Source organism: Labeo rohita, unplaced genomic scaffold (genome assembly GCF_022985175.1).
Source record: "Labeo rohita strain BAU-BD-2019 unplaced genomic scaffold, IGBB_LRoh.1.0 scaffold_187, whole genome shotgun sequence".
Taxonomy (NCBI): Eukaryota; Metazoa; Chordata; class Actinopteri; order Cypriniformes; family Cyprinidae; genus Labeo; species Labeo rohita.
Window position 1 is genome coordinate 31048 of NW_026128077.1, and position 14202 is coordinate 45249.

Genomic DNA, 14202 nt, shown 5'->3' on the forward strand with positions numbered 1-14202 from the left:
GTCAAAAGAACCAAGTCCCGTGTCTCTACGATGTTCTGATGTAGAGATATAGGTCTTGATAAATGGTTGCTAGGGTACTCTGTTTGGTTGCTAGGGAGTGGCTTGGCAGCTACCAATCATGACACTCCAAAGGCTGCTTGCCAGTATGAAAGATATAAATCAACCCCCATGTCTCTATGGCGTTCAGATTTGAAGATATGCCTGTGTGGATTTGGGTTGCTAGGGTCCTCGATAGTGGTTGCTAGGGCGTGGCTAGGAAGTGGTGAAGGTGATTCATGATTGGCTGTTAACTGCCCTGAGTCAAATGAGCCCACCCCCATGTCTCTATGACACTGTGATCCAAAGATATCCATCTGGGCTTTTATAATGGCAGTCTATGGGATCAGTTGCTAGGGTGCTCTAAACGGTTGCTAGGGCGTGGCTTGACAGCTTCACAGTGATTCTGAGAGTCTGATTGGTTGGCAGAGTTAGATGAGCCCTCCCCCATGTCTCTATGACACTGTAAACCAAAGTTATGTTTAATGGAAAATTCCTATGTAAATTACCATAGTAGGAAAAAAACATGCTTTTTAATGGGCCGTCCCTCCCCATAGTAAGTCAATGGGAAAATTTGGGGGGCTCTTGCGCCCCAGGGGTACAACTTATACCCCATTGCGGGGTATGTTTTCGCACAGCCTGCTAGCCTCTCCAGATGTGGTGAATCACATGTTTCTACGAAATTCTCGCTCCGCGCTACGACCGGTCAAAGTTGGCCGCAATGTTAAGTCTATGGGATTTTTTCGGCGATTTTTCGCCCCGTGTACGATCATCGTACCCCCGATCGCTTATAAAAGTCATAGCACACCATTCCCGAATAGGCCGCACGATTTGACGCCCATTTCGTGGGTCTGTGACAAAAACTGCGGGACAAGTTACGCGCCGAAATTTGTACGGAATCTATAATAATAATAATAATAATAATAATAATAAGCACGCAGAATAGTAACTTTAAGTTTAAGTAGCATATCAGTAAGTTGGCTTTCTCAAGCCAACTTAATAACTGGAAGTTTAAATAGCATATCAGTAAGTTGGCTTTCTCAAGCCAACTTAATAACGTTAACTGACATCTGAACGTGACTCTCCGCAATCTCTGATGAAATCAGTTGTGTGTTTGAAGTGATTGGTTACGCCGGTGGCGCTATTGCCCCCCCCGTGTTCACGCAATCAGCGGCAGAGCTATGGAGAACCGCTGTGGGTGAGTCGCTTTTGTTGTAGCTCCACACCGAAAGTTAACAATATTGTTTCATGTGAAATGTTAGACACTGTTTGAAGAGTAATGAACATCATAGACATGGATTGATCTGTAAAGCGAGTTTTCTGTTTGTATGCATGCTGTTTTGATACCGTTATTTCCATCTGATGTACTCTTTTTCCACGTGCGCCATCTTTTCCACGTGCTAGCAAAGTGAAGCGTATTCTGAATGGGTGGAACTGCAAAAATTGCTGAACTTCCATTTTGTCTCCTGCTGCTCTGTGTGTAGGTAATTGTTTCTTTATTATATAGTGTTTACGAATTTACTCTGTTTGTTTATTCAGTACTGCATTTTCTGTATTAAGTAAATGTTTTGTGCTGTGTTTTGTAAAGCACTTAATTCATGGTTTTACTAAGAAATTTCATGATATTTTCATTAACTTCTCATACATATGTTCTATAAAATGGATGACATAAGCTATGTAATTTATGTACTTCATACTATCCTTTTCCTTGATATACAGTCTTTATATTCTTATTTCTGTTTAATTTAAAAATGTCTTATACGATCACAATTCCATAAGGTTAAGAAGAATAGAAAAAAAAAAACAGAACCAAAAAGAATATTGAATTGTTAAAGTCTGTTTCATTGTCATGGAGAATGTACCATATTTCAGATTCCTGTTTTATTTTTGTATGTTTTGTTTATAATACCATAGTGTTTACTGTTATATTAAGAGCAGCAGAGCTATGGAGAACTGCTGTGGCAAAGTGAAGCGTATTCTGAATGGGTGGAACTGCAAAAACTGCTGAACGTCCATTTTGTCTCCTGCTGCTCTGTGTGCAGGCCTCAAATAAATTCTAACTTCATCCAAGTCCAGAGTCTGTGTGCTGATGAAGGGTGGGACAAACCGGGTCCGATAAAGACAAGGAAAGTCACAAACGTCTACTGGATCCTTGAACAAAAGATTACAGTTTAAGAAATTTCAGATAATAAAAATCTAATTCTTTTCATTTTTAAGGTATTGTTTTCGTTATAATGTACTGATTCAAATTAGTAATCAATATTAATTGTTAATTTTACTACTCGGCAAATCTGGTGCTGGCGCGGACGGAGCGGGCGCGGGCGCATCAGGCTCAATCATCAAACATATTTCAAAGGAAGCCGGCGCCACATTCCCTACCGCCTTTACTATGTGTTTTGAGCGAATATTTGCATTTATTCACATACGATTGAATTAGAAATGGTGGCCTGTCATGATTTTGGCTAATGCAGGACACTACTGAATGATGCGCATCAGAGGGAATTTAGAAGTGGGTTTACGCAAAGCCGACGGATTAAAAAATGGGTATCCGCAGGTACTGCACTACACCACTAAATATTACCCTACTCAATAGCATTAACACAGGCGTAACTCCCTTCAAACTTGATCTGGAATGTCTTTTTTTCTGTCACAGCTTCTCGAACAGGTGAACACACAGAGACACACAAAAATGAAATCGTTTGCCTGAAAAAAGTATTTAGAACAGGTTCATAGTTTAGAAAATGTAGTTAATATTTGCCTCATTATTGATTCATCTCATCCACCCGCTACCCACCGGCAAATAATTAGAATGCATTTTTTTATTACCCGACCCGCGGATATAACCGCCATCCGCGCATCACTAGTGCGCGCACACTCAAAGCGCGCTCACAGAACGCGCCTCTCAGTCAGTGTGCGAATACAGAGTTCTCTTTCGCTTCTAATAGGTTCTGTTATTGCTACACACATGCTCGTATTGGAGACTGTTCATGTGAATGAAGTTGGTTTTGTCTTAAGTAAACCTGAACAGTTGGGAGAAACACTGATGCGTCAAAATATTTGATCTGTGCGTCAGATCTTAAAGCGACAGCAGCGTAAACCTCGTCAAACAATAATCAAACAACCAAAGAAAAAGAGAAAATCACTCACTGTTCTTGACTGAATCACTTATTAACTGTAATAAGAATTATCTTTAATGTATACAGTGAAGATTTTGCAGTGTTTTATTTTAACATTTATTACTTCATGAAATGTCTGTAGTCTATTTCTGTAATAGCCTTTATTAGACCTACACACAAAAAAAACTTACAAAAAAACTACAATTCTATTTAAAAAAAATATTCTGTTTTAAAAAATATTATTTCATTTGTATTTTTGATTAATATATGTATTAATACTTTTGCTTGTAAGTAATACTTGGAGTGTTTACTTGCCTTGAGCTCGAGAATGTTTTACTTAAATTAGTTGATTAGTTTTTTCTGTATTGAAACTATTATTATTTAAACATGGTGGCAGTTTCTAGCTTGAAAGAAAAATAATTTTTCTAACATCTTTGCAGCAACAGTTCTAATGGGTCCAAAATCATCTTGGGTGTGCATGATTTTTTAATAATTAAATGGCCCATCATCAATTATTTCTGATATAATGTAATTTATTGTAATTAATGTAACTATAAACGCATTCAAAAATAAAAGAGGTGTGAGTTTGCTGTGACTTTATTAAAATTATATGTAGGGCTTTATACACAGTGTGTGCCATTGTAAAGACTAGGTTTATCCCTCACAGCCTCATTTTCATTCAAGAAAAAAAAAAAGTCATATACAACCCAAAACACACACAGCCACAATCAGAAATAAAAGAGGTGCATTTTCTGCTCTTAAGACCCCATTCACCAAGATACCTACTCCTTTACCCCCACCCTTGAATTTATACATTTACTACATTGATGAATAAAGTCAAGTCTTGCCCTATAATTTTTCACATTCTAAAACCTGGTTCACTCTAAAATATGTCACATTACATAGATCAGCCATAACTTCTGTCAACATGACTTTAAGTTTGTTAAGTAGAGCATGGACACTTATGAGATGTTGTGAAATCAAAAATCAAAATGGCAAGATCCACTAGAGGTTTGCTTTTCTTACATTTCAACTGACATTGCATTTTTCTAGTTGTAAAGGTTAAAATCAGGGGTGCCCAAACTCAGTCCTGGTCCTTGGTTTAGCTCCAACTTGCCTCAACACACCTGCCAGGGGGTTTCTAGTATGCCTAGTAAGAGCTTGATTAGCTGGTTCAGGTGTGTCTAATTGGGGCTGGAGCTAAAATCTGTAGGACTCCTCCCTCCAGGACCGAGTTTGGGCACCCCTGGGTTAAAACAATGTATACTGACAAACAGCAGCGTTTCCTTGGACTCGGACGGACTCGACTCGGACTCGGCCCATTTTGGACTCGGACTCGTCTCGGACTCGATTGGTTAAAGACTCGGTCTCGACTTAGGTGGACTCGAACCCAACACTACAGCAAAGTAAATAAAGCATCTTAGTGTTTCTGCTGCTCAGATACACCTAACCCTACCCGATACTTCATTCAAACTTTTCGATTATTTCCTTCATTTTTATTTTTATTGAAAACAAATGCCTTTCCGATGTACAATGAGATGTGAAAAAGCAAAAGACCGATTTTGGCAACAGGCGGACGCGAACTGGGGTCGCTTTGCGTAAAAAATGCTAGTTATTTGCTTTATCGCTTATGCCAATAGAAACGTGGTTAAACACTCCTGTTTTGTAGGTTTGTCACGTTACTAGATAGAGGCAATATACATAATAAAGGCACCAGACTACAGAAATTGGCATATACTCCAGTATTTCTTGGGGGGGAAAGACCCACCCACATTTATTTTGCTTCCGACGCCCATGGGTTGGATGTTGTGGAGCAGGAAAGAGTGTTATTGCTAAAAACATAAATCCCTCACCGTTTGAGAAGAAGACAGCTTACAAAAGTTAGTTCCCAAGGGGCAGAGCAAGGGATAGCGCACGCAGGGTTGCCAACTCTCATGCATTTGGCGTGAGACACACGCTTTCAGGCTCTGTCTCATGCACGCTCTCACTCTGCCCATGTAAATCTCACGCCAAATTGGCAATCCCTCTTACGATATGAAACAAAGTATCAGCTTTCAAATTTTGTACGTTTTACTAAATTCAAACAATAAACACCGTTTAAAATGGTGCTAAAACAGGCATTTAACAAAACATTTTTATCCCCTTATATGTACAGTATATACATATGTATTGATATTGATATCTCACTCCAAGCTGAACTTAAAAGTTGGCAACCTCGTGGAGTGGTGGATTTGAATACTGATGCCGGGATGCAAACACTGGAAAGCAAAATTGGTCTCTGTCCAATCAAGGATTAACTGTAGGAAGTGTAGGCCTCCATGGATTTTGACCGGATCATTGGGAAAAGTGGCGTTTCAATGATGGAATAAAGTTACATCGTCAAATTCGAACGTCGATACAGGCTACGTAAGTTCAAAATGGGGCTCCCAGATGCCGTACTAGCCTTCAAGCTGCTCGATACTGCTGTTCAAGTAAACAGTCAGCGCTTACAGCTGAGGAAGTCACGTTCGCTGATATGAAATCAGCTTTGAAAATAACTTTGAAGATAACATGACTTCACCATGAGAGGGCTGCCGTGCGATGCAGAGCACAGGCATACTCAAGAAAACGTGGAAATGAGTCAAACACCACACAATAACCCAGTTTTGCAAAGTCTGCGGTTTCCTGCAGAAACGGCTACTTAAACACTGCTGTCGAGGGTGGAAGCAAACCCAAGTAATTATAGCCCCCGGAATGTTAATTTTATCAGGGGAACAATGCCAAAAACGTGTACAATAACGAAATGTTTGTTCTAAACTTGAACATTATTCATCTTAAAAGAAAAAAAAGAGGGGAGAATAAATTATGCTTTATCTAAGTTTATGTTTTATCTTTTATCAAGTTACGTTTTTATCATTATGAAGCAGTAAAGAGTGTCATTGTTGTAGTTTGTTGTGTGGTTATAGAGTATCAGCAAGGACCGTGGAAAATAGTGAGTTTTTATTTATTTATTTATTTTTTTGCCCTTAATGAAGATGAAAGCTAGGTCAACATGAGTGAAACCAGTACAAAGTAAATGTGGTTAATGATATAAACGGGAATCACCCACGAGCAGGGGAAAGGTTTTACTCTTTCGCTTTGTTTTAAGCAACGGGGGCGTCCCGTCCCGGTTCTTGAAGTTCGCAGGGTAGGAGGCATATAGGCAGAGTTTCACTTTTATGCGTATATATATATATATGTTCTATATACATATATTTATGTAACATAATTTATGTAACGTATTCTACAGTAAAATACATTTAGAATTAACAATGACTGCTGTACAAACAAACAAACGAAACATTATGCAGAGAAAAGGCTTTCTGCCATAGTCGGTGTTCTGCAACACCAGTTACGTCACTTGCCCACCGTGGCCGACCACCAAAGTCGTTTTATTTTTTTATAGAAATAAATGATAATTTAGTTCAGTTGGAGAACAGAACAGATTTTATTTATCAGCCAGCAGAGTGACGAGCTGACTGACAAGAAGAGTGAGGTCAGGCGATACAGACAAGACGATGCTGGAAGTTTGGCAATGTTTTTATTTTGAAAAGCTTGTTGACTTTTTGCCGATTATCTCTGGTGGGTTTCGAAGTTTTGAACATTCGTTTCTTATTAATTTGGTTCTACAGTGTTTGCTGATTTTTACTTTGTGTAATTTCTTATTTCTTTCGTTTTGCTAAGAAACTGGTTCCACAATGTTTACCGATTTTCAGTTTTGTATACTAGGCTATTTAAAATGTATGTAGGCCTAGCCTAAGTTAGTTGTTATTTTATATTAAGCATATGCACTGTTGTAAGCTATATGCTTATTCGTTTTGTTAATAAAAGTTCTATGATTAATTTATAGGATAAGTGAGTTTAACGTTGTATTTTGTTGTTGACGCCGAATTGCCGCTAATTTAAAAGTGAAAGTAAAACGTGCACCGCGCATTTACAAGCAATGGAATGCGAGTGAAACGAGGGAAATTGAAGTTGTCCAAATTTCTGATGTAGCCGAACAGGCGGGCGTACACGGTGCGATTTTTGAGGTCGTACGAGCTCGCATGCGATTTTTTTGGTTATCGGAGGAAATCGTCTCTTCTCGTATGGTCGGGGCTCGTATGGTGTGTGAGAAATTACGAGACGAGCAGAGTGCCTTACGAGCACTTCCCGACCTCACGATCATTTTTAAACATGTCAAAAAACTTCGGGAGCTGTCGGATTGAAAGCATGACGTGTGTGCTGTTGAACGAGCCGATTTGTTGAGCAAACTGGAAATGACCAATCAGAAGCTAAGAAAAGAAAACCACAGAAGAAGAAAGATGAACACGGCAGCGCCACGGAGAATTTGGACTGTCGAGAAAGGGCGGCCGTACACGGTGCGAATTCGGACAGTCGGAAGACCGTATGGCCACGCACACGTCACGAGTGACTTTGTTTACGGACGCAGTGGTAGACGGCACGATTTTAAAACCTGCCGATTTCGGAGGCAATCACATTCACGAAGTTCCGCGCCAAAAACATGGACTCCGAGGAAGAGATCCTTTCCTTTGTGGCAGCAATGGCTTGCGAAAAAAAAAAAAAAAAAGAAAAGAAAACGAAGGGCATGGCAAAGAGTTTGGCTGAAGGGCAGACTTTCTTTTCCTAATCGTCGTCGTGGAAGATGTAAATTACACAATCATTGCGTGTCATGCAAGTTTCTGCAATTTGTGACGTTGTTTTTATACATGTTAAAATGCTGGATAGTTCAGGTATTATTGTATACATACTGTAACTTACATGTTCTATTGTTGTGGAAGAACAGTAATGCAGAATCATAAAACTGCCTTCAGGACTTTTGCTATATGGTTTTCTTTTCTTAGCTTCTGATTGGTCCTTTCCAGTTTGCTCAACAAATCGGCTCGTTCAACAGCACACGTCACGCTTTCAATCCGACAGCACCCGAAGTTTTTTGACATGTTTAAAAATGATCGTAAGGTCGTGAAGTGCTCGTAAGGCACTCTGCTCGTCTCGTAATTTCTCACACACCTTACGAGCCCCGACCATACGAGAAGAGACGATTTCCTCCGATAACCAAAAAAATCGCATGCGAGCTCGTACGACCTCAAAAATCGCACCGTGTACGCCCGCCTAAAGAGGACAAACTCGCTGAACTCCGGCAAGAACAGCGAGCGCTGTATGATATATCGAGCAGCATTTATCATGACAGGGTCGTCCCAGATGTTGTTCTCTGCCCTTCAGCCAAACTCTTTGCCATGCCCTTCGTTTTCTTTTCTTTTTTGTTTTTTCGCAAGCCATTGCTGCCACAAAGAAAAGGATCTCTTCCTCGGAGTCCATGTTTTTGGCGCGGAACTTCGTGAATGTGATTGCCTCGGAAATCGGCAGGTTTTAAAATCGTGCCGTGTACCACTGCGTCCGTAAACAAAGTCACTCGTGACGTGTGCGTGGCCATACGGTCTTCCGATTGTCCGAATTCGCACCGTGTACGGCCGCCCTAACTTGCAAAAGCGGGAAAATAACGAAAAGAGAGTCCTCTCTATCAAAACGAGTCGCGACTCGGGAGGATATGGGGCTTAAACTGAAATTAATTTACCTAAACGTACTTATTCTATCCACTAAAATAATAATATAATATAAAAAAAAAAAAAAAAAAAAAAAAAAAATGAATTCTTTGATTTTTTTTTTTTTTTTTATAGCTCAGACAAAATCATGGTTGTCTCTAGTCTGCTGTGTAAAGATGAAAGTCGATCAAAGTTAGGGATGGGCGGATCGATCCTGAAATATCGGTACTTTAGATACTGACGTTGTATCGAAAGGAAGGAAGTTTGGTGCATAAAATAAACCTCTAAGATGAACAATAGAATATAAACGAAATATCGTGTAGGATAGAACTATTTCTCCTGCAAATGCTTTAATACACAACCAATCAATCACAGATAGCGTTCGCTGCTGATGCTTCATTCAACATTGATAATTATCAGAAATGATGTTTCTTCCTCTTGTTCTCATGGCATTGAAATAACAAAGCATTATTTTAAAAAAATGTTTCTTGAGTAGCAAAGTATCAACCATATTAGAATGATTTCTGAAGGATCATGTGACACTCAAGCCTGGAGTAATGATGTTAAAAAAATCAGCTTTGATCACACATGCTTTTTAAATTACATTTTTTTAAAAATATATTAAAATAGAAAATAGTTATTTTAATTGTTCATTTTCCCAATCTTGCTGTTTTTACTGTTTTTTTGTTTTGTTTTGTTTTGTTTTTTTGTTCAAATAAGTGCAGCCTTTGTTAACATGGTTAAAGACACATTACAAAGTCGTACTGACCTCATCCTTTTGAACAGTATAGTGTACGTGAAATATTTATTTTAATTAGGCTAGTTTGTGTAATTAAATTTATTTAAACTGGTTGTTAAAGTTCAAATTGGTTGTTATATCCTGTAATTGCTGTCTGTAAGAAACAATTTGTGCATCATGGTAATAATAATTAATGATACTACTACTAATTATTATTATTATTATTATTATTATTATTATACATTTTAGTACTTATGTAACACCATGGTTGTTTTTCATCAGGTACCCTCCAAGGTACACCGTATCTACCCTTAATGCGTGTGTACTTGTATGGTACTAGTATGCTCCCTGGCTTTTAGGGGTAAAGAAAGGTGCACCTTTGAGGTTACTGCCCAGTAAAGAGCTAACATACAAAATTTTAGTTTTCTGACAGTGTTATAAAAAAAACACCTATGAAATGTTTAAAACACATGACTTTCCCAAATATAATGTTAAGTAAGTATAATTGCTGATTTTATTCTTTAAATAATTTAAAAGCTCAATTTAGTTTAGAGGTATCGGTATTGGTATCGACCATACTTGGCTTGAAAATATCGGTATTGGATCAAAAATAAAATCCCTAATCAAAGCTACAACGCCCAGTGACAAAAAAAGTTCACATAAAACTTTTTTTTCTTACTAAGAATGAACAAAGATCTAGATGCTGATTTTATATTGAAAATAAATGTTTTGTTTAAAGGTACCATTATGGCGATTACTGTCACCTTTAGTTCTGTGCTTTTCCAACGTGATTTAATGATAATTCCTATGTATTTTATGTAAAATGTGGTTCTACCAAAATGTACAATTACTTAAATTTTTACAGACACTAAAACATGCTGACATATTTAAAGCATCTAACTGTACAAAAACTTAAACATTTTCGACACCTAAAAATTGCGGCATTAATTTTATTGTGGTCTTTAGTTGTCATATCAATGGCATTATGTTTTCAAATGCATTATTAAATTGTTTATTTGTTTACTTAATATGAAATGATAACATTTTGCTCAGTTCTGTGTGATTTCTGCTGCCAGCTCATTTCCAAGCATAGGCCTAAGTTACATAATGTTAAACAAGAGTGCATTTTAAACCCTTCAAATGAACAACATTTCTCCAATCGTTTAAACATTATTTACTTTGTTTTCTGTGGTGGGACACAAAGCAGAACCTGATTTTACCAAGTATGTCATGTTCCTGGATCAACATCTTTAAGGAGGTGGTCAAGATTACATTTTTGGATTAAAATGATGACACAGGAATACATCTAACTCGGCAAAATCAGGACGTGTGGGACACAAAAGGCGTTTTCTCCAATATGCTGTAAATGACAATAGAACCATAAAATACACCAAAAACTCAAAGTAATTAAAAAGAATCAATTTTATTTGTGCTCTGTAATCCACATCTTCAGAATCCATATTGCAAGGAACAGACCCAAATCCAAGCCTTTATTCAGCGATCTTCATCTTCATCCCGAGCAGCAACCGTAAGAATCAAAGCCCACACTGACTCGCTCTTTACAGATTCAGATGTTGCTGCTTCAAGAAATGACAGGTTTTACAGCAGGATAATCGAACGCTCATTGGCTCTCGCCTGCATTCGTCACAGACTGCGACGTGCCGCCTTTCTGGCAAGGTGTGTTTGAATGATGCGCGCCTTCACCGAGTGGAATAGGATAACAATCTGGATAATATTTTCAGTGATTAACAACTTAAATTGTGCTCTGCACAAACCTACTATATTTCACCAGAGATGACTGCGGCTGCAACACATCATGATTTGGACTGCTTTTGGAACTGCTTTTGACATTTTTGCAATAAATGAGCGACTGTAAAAATTATTTTTAATGCTTTATTGTTGCTAAAATGGCCATTTCCCTGCATATTTCTGTCAGTTACCTTTTATATCTTTTTATATTTACTATAAAATATGTAGGTTTAGGTTTGGGGCTAGGTTAAGGGATCTAAAAATCTAAATCCCTTATTGATAAAATGATAATAATGCTTTGATACAAATATCTTAATGATATAAAATATATGTAAATCTTTTACGTTTTTTTTTTAGCTAAAATACGTAGCATTGTGTGCGTTTTAAACATTGAGATACGTCTACATTCTGCTTTTCAGCGTAAATTAAAAAACGTATAAAAACGTAACATGCTTGTAAATGTTATGTATTAATACCTACTTGTTACATACTTCAGATGAGAAAGATTATTTAATAAAGTCACACATGCTGTTGCATATTGAAACTGATGGATTTCATTTAATCTATTCACAACCTTGCATCATGTTTGATACTGTAGTTGATGACAGCAACTCTCCACAGGTGTGTTTGGATCAGCAGAGACTGGAAATAAAACACACATCTGTTATCTTCATCATTTAGATTCTGTACATGGACTAATGCTGAAGATCAGAAATACACACAGACACTAGTAGAAGGTAATATTTGTCTGCTTACAGTTCGGTTTTATATCATTGTTGCTGCTCCATCTGATGAGCTTCTCCAGCTTCATGTTTTCACTGGTTTGTGTCTTCATCTCTCTCTCACCATCTCTTCGTGTGTTTACTTCCAGTTTCCATCTAATTTAAACAATAAAATTCAAATATTAATCTTTTCCTCCCCTTAATGTTTCTATATCATAACAATAATTCATAACTTAGAAGTGGGAGCTTTAAAAAACATTCTGATAAAATAACAGACATACAGTTGAAGTAAAAACTTTACATACACTTTGCAGACTCTGCAAAATGGTAATTATTTCACCAAAATAAAATGGATCAAAAATGGATGGTTTAAATATAGTCCACAAAAAAAAAAAAAAAAACCATTTAGTTACATTTATAAAAATGACTCTGAATGTTCCAGAGCTGTGTTTGATAGTTGTTCATGAGTATGTACATCAGCCCAGACCCTGACGTGGCTTTAAGCACTTTTCCACGCAAAGACTGCATTTATAAATATGAACGTTCCCGTCATTTTCAGTGTACGCACAGTCTAAGATCAAATACGTTTCCCCCCTAGATATCATTACAAGCAACTCTGTAATGAATAAATAAATATTGTAAATAATAAATAAATATTGTTAATATAAACACAAAAAACAAATAATAAAAATAAAGTTCAGAAATGTTTTGAGTCCCCCCTCCCTTACCTCACAGTGGGTTGGTCCACTGCCTGCTTTACCCCTTTACCCATACACACAGGAAAGAATAAAGTTTGTCAGTAGTTATGTATAAGTAACTTAGTCTGTCAAGGCTATTTTACTCACCTTAAACATGGGTGAAGTGATTCTTTTTCTTTAAAACAGATGGTGCTGGATTATCAGTGACCTTGTTGCGGTTAAATAATTTGTAAAATTCCTACTGTAAATATATCAAAACTTAATTTTTGATTAGTAATATGCATTTTTATTAACTTAATTTGGACAACTTTAAAGGCGATTTTCTCAATATTTTGATTTTTTGTTTTTTTGTTTTTTTGCATCCTCAGATTCCATATATTGAAATAGTTGTATCTGACCAAATATTGTTCTATCCTAACAAACCATACATCAGTGGAATTTGACCCTTATGACTGGTTTTGTGGTCCAGGGTCACATATAGGCGAAGTGGCATTATAGTCATTTGGGGTTTCTGTAACCAGAAAAACCCCCACACAGTATTTGAGAGTTACTGGAGCTCAGCACATGAAGACCTGCTTCTGAGAGAGTCTTCAGATATGAGTCTCTGACTGTCAGATTCATATTTGAGCAACTGATGTTATATATTTAGTTTGTGCGGTGTGTTCACCGCTGGCCAAGTGAATTACTAAGCAATACCAGGTCGTTAATGAACGAATAATTGAAAGTATGGAAGTTTTGATCAGTTTTTAATTTTAAATAAATTTGATGATCACTTGAAATTGGAGTCAGATTAAGCACGGAGCTAAACTAAAATTGAAACTAAATCTTGATAAATTAAGTGCACTTTGCAGAAGCACGAGTAAAGGAACGAATACGCATTGAACCTTCAACCAGGCCGCTGGACTCCGCTTTGGGGCCGGCAAGTAAAACCAGATCTCTGAAACTCTACTCTCCACTACTGTCTATGAACTAAAGTCCAAAACTGTTCTTAGCCGGCACAACCAAAGGGTTTGGATACAGTCAATAAAAGATCACAGAATTGTGGTTTAATTTTCCATTTTACTGAAAACTTGATCACCAAACATTTTAATATGCTGCAATTATTTACAGTTGAAGTCAAAAGTTTTCATACACCTTGCAGAATCTGCAAAATGTTAAGTATTTCACCAAAATAAGAGGGATCATCCAAAATGCATGTTGTTGTTTATTTAGTACTGACCTGAATAAGACATCTCACATAAAAGATGTTTACATATAGTCCACAACAGAAATAATAGTTGAATTTATATTTTTTTAAAAAGTTCAAAAGATTACATACATTTGATTCTTAATACTGTGTTGTTTCCTGAATGATCCACAGCTGTTTTTCTTTTTTGTTTATTTTTTTGTTTAGTGATAGTTGTAGAGTCCCTTGTTTGTCCTGAACAGTTAAACCGCTGCTGTTCTTCAGAAAAATCCTTCAGCTCCTAGAAATTATTTGGCTTTCCAGCTTTTTTTGTGTATTTGAACCCTTTCCAACAACGACTGTATGATCATGAGATTCATCTTTTGCAACAATTCATCATATGCAACAATTACAAG

The 14202-nt window shown here is 37.2% G+C and overlaps 1 protein-coding gene and 1 long non-coding RNA gene across 4 annotated transcripts in view; both read right to left on the minus strand.

The window, feature by feature from the left end:
* The window catches only part of LOC127159035 (lymphocyte antigen 6B), a 77876-nt gene that overhangs the window by 29889 nt on the left and 33785 nt on the right, over window positions 1–14202 (minus strand). The gene's annotated exons all lie outside the window — the stretch shown is intronic.
* Window positions 11746–14202, minus strand: part of LOC127159038 (uncharacterized) — an 18011-nt gene continuing 15554 nt past the window's right edge. Inside the window, exons 2-3 of the long non-coding RNA XR_007826344.1 lie at window positions 11958–12079; window positions 11746–11843 (exon numbers count right to left, since the gene is read on the minus strand). This is a non-coding gene — a long non-coding RNA (uncharacterized LOC127159038). The remainder of the gene's footprint in view (window positions 11844–11957; window positions 12080–14202) is intronic.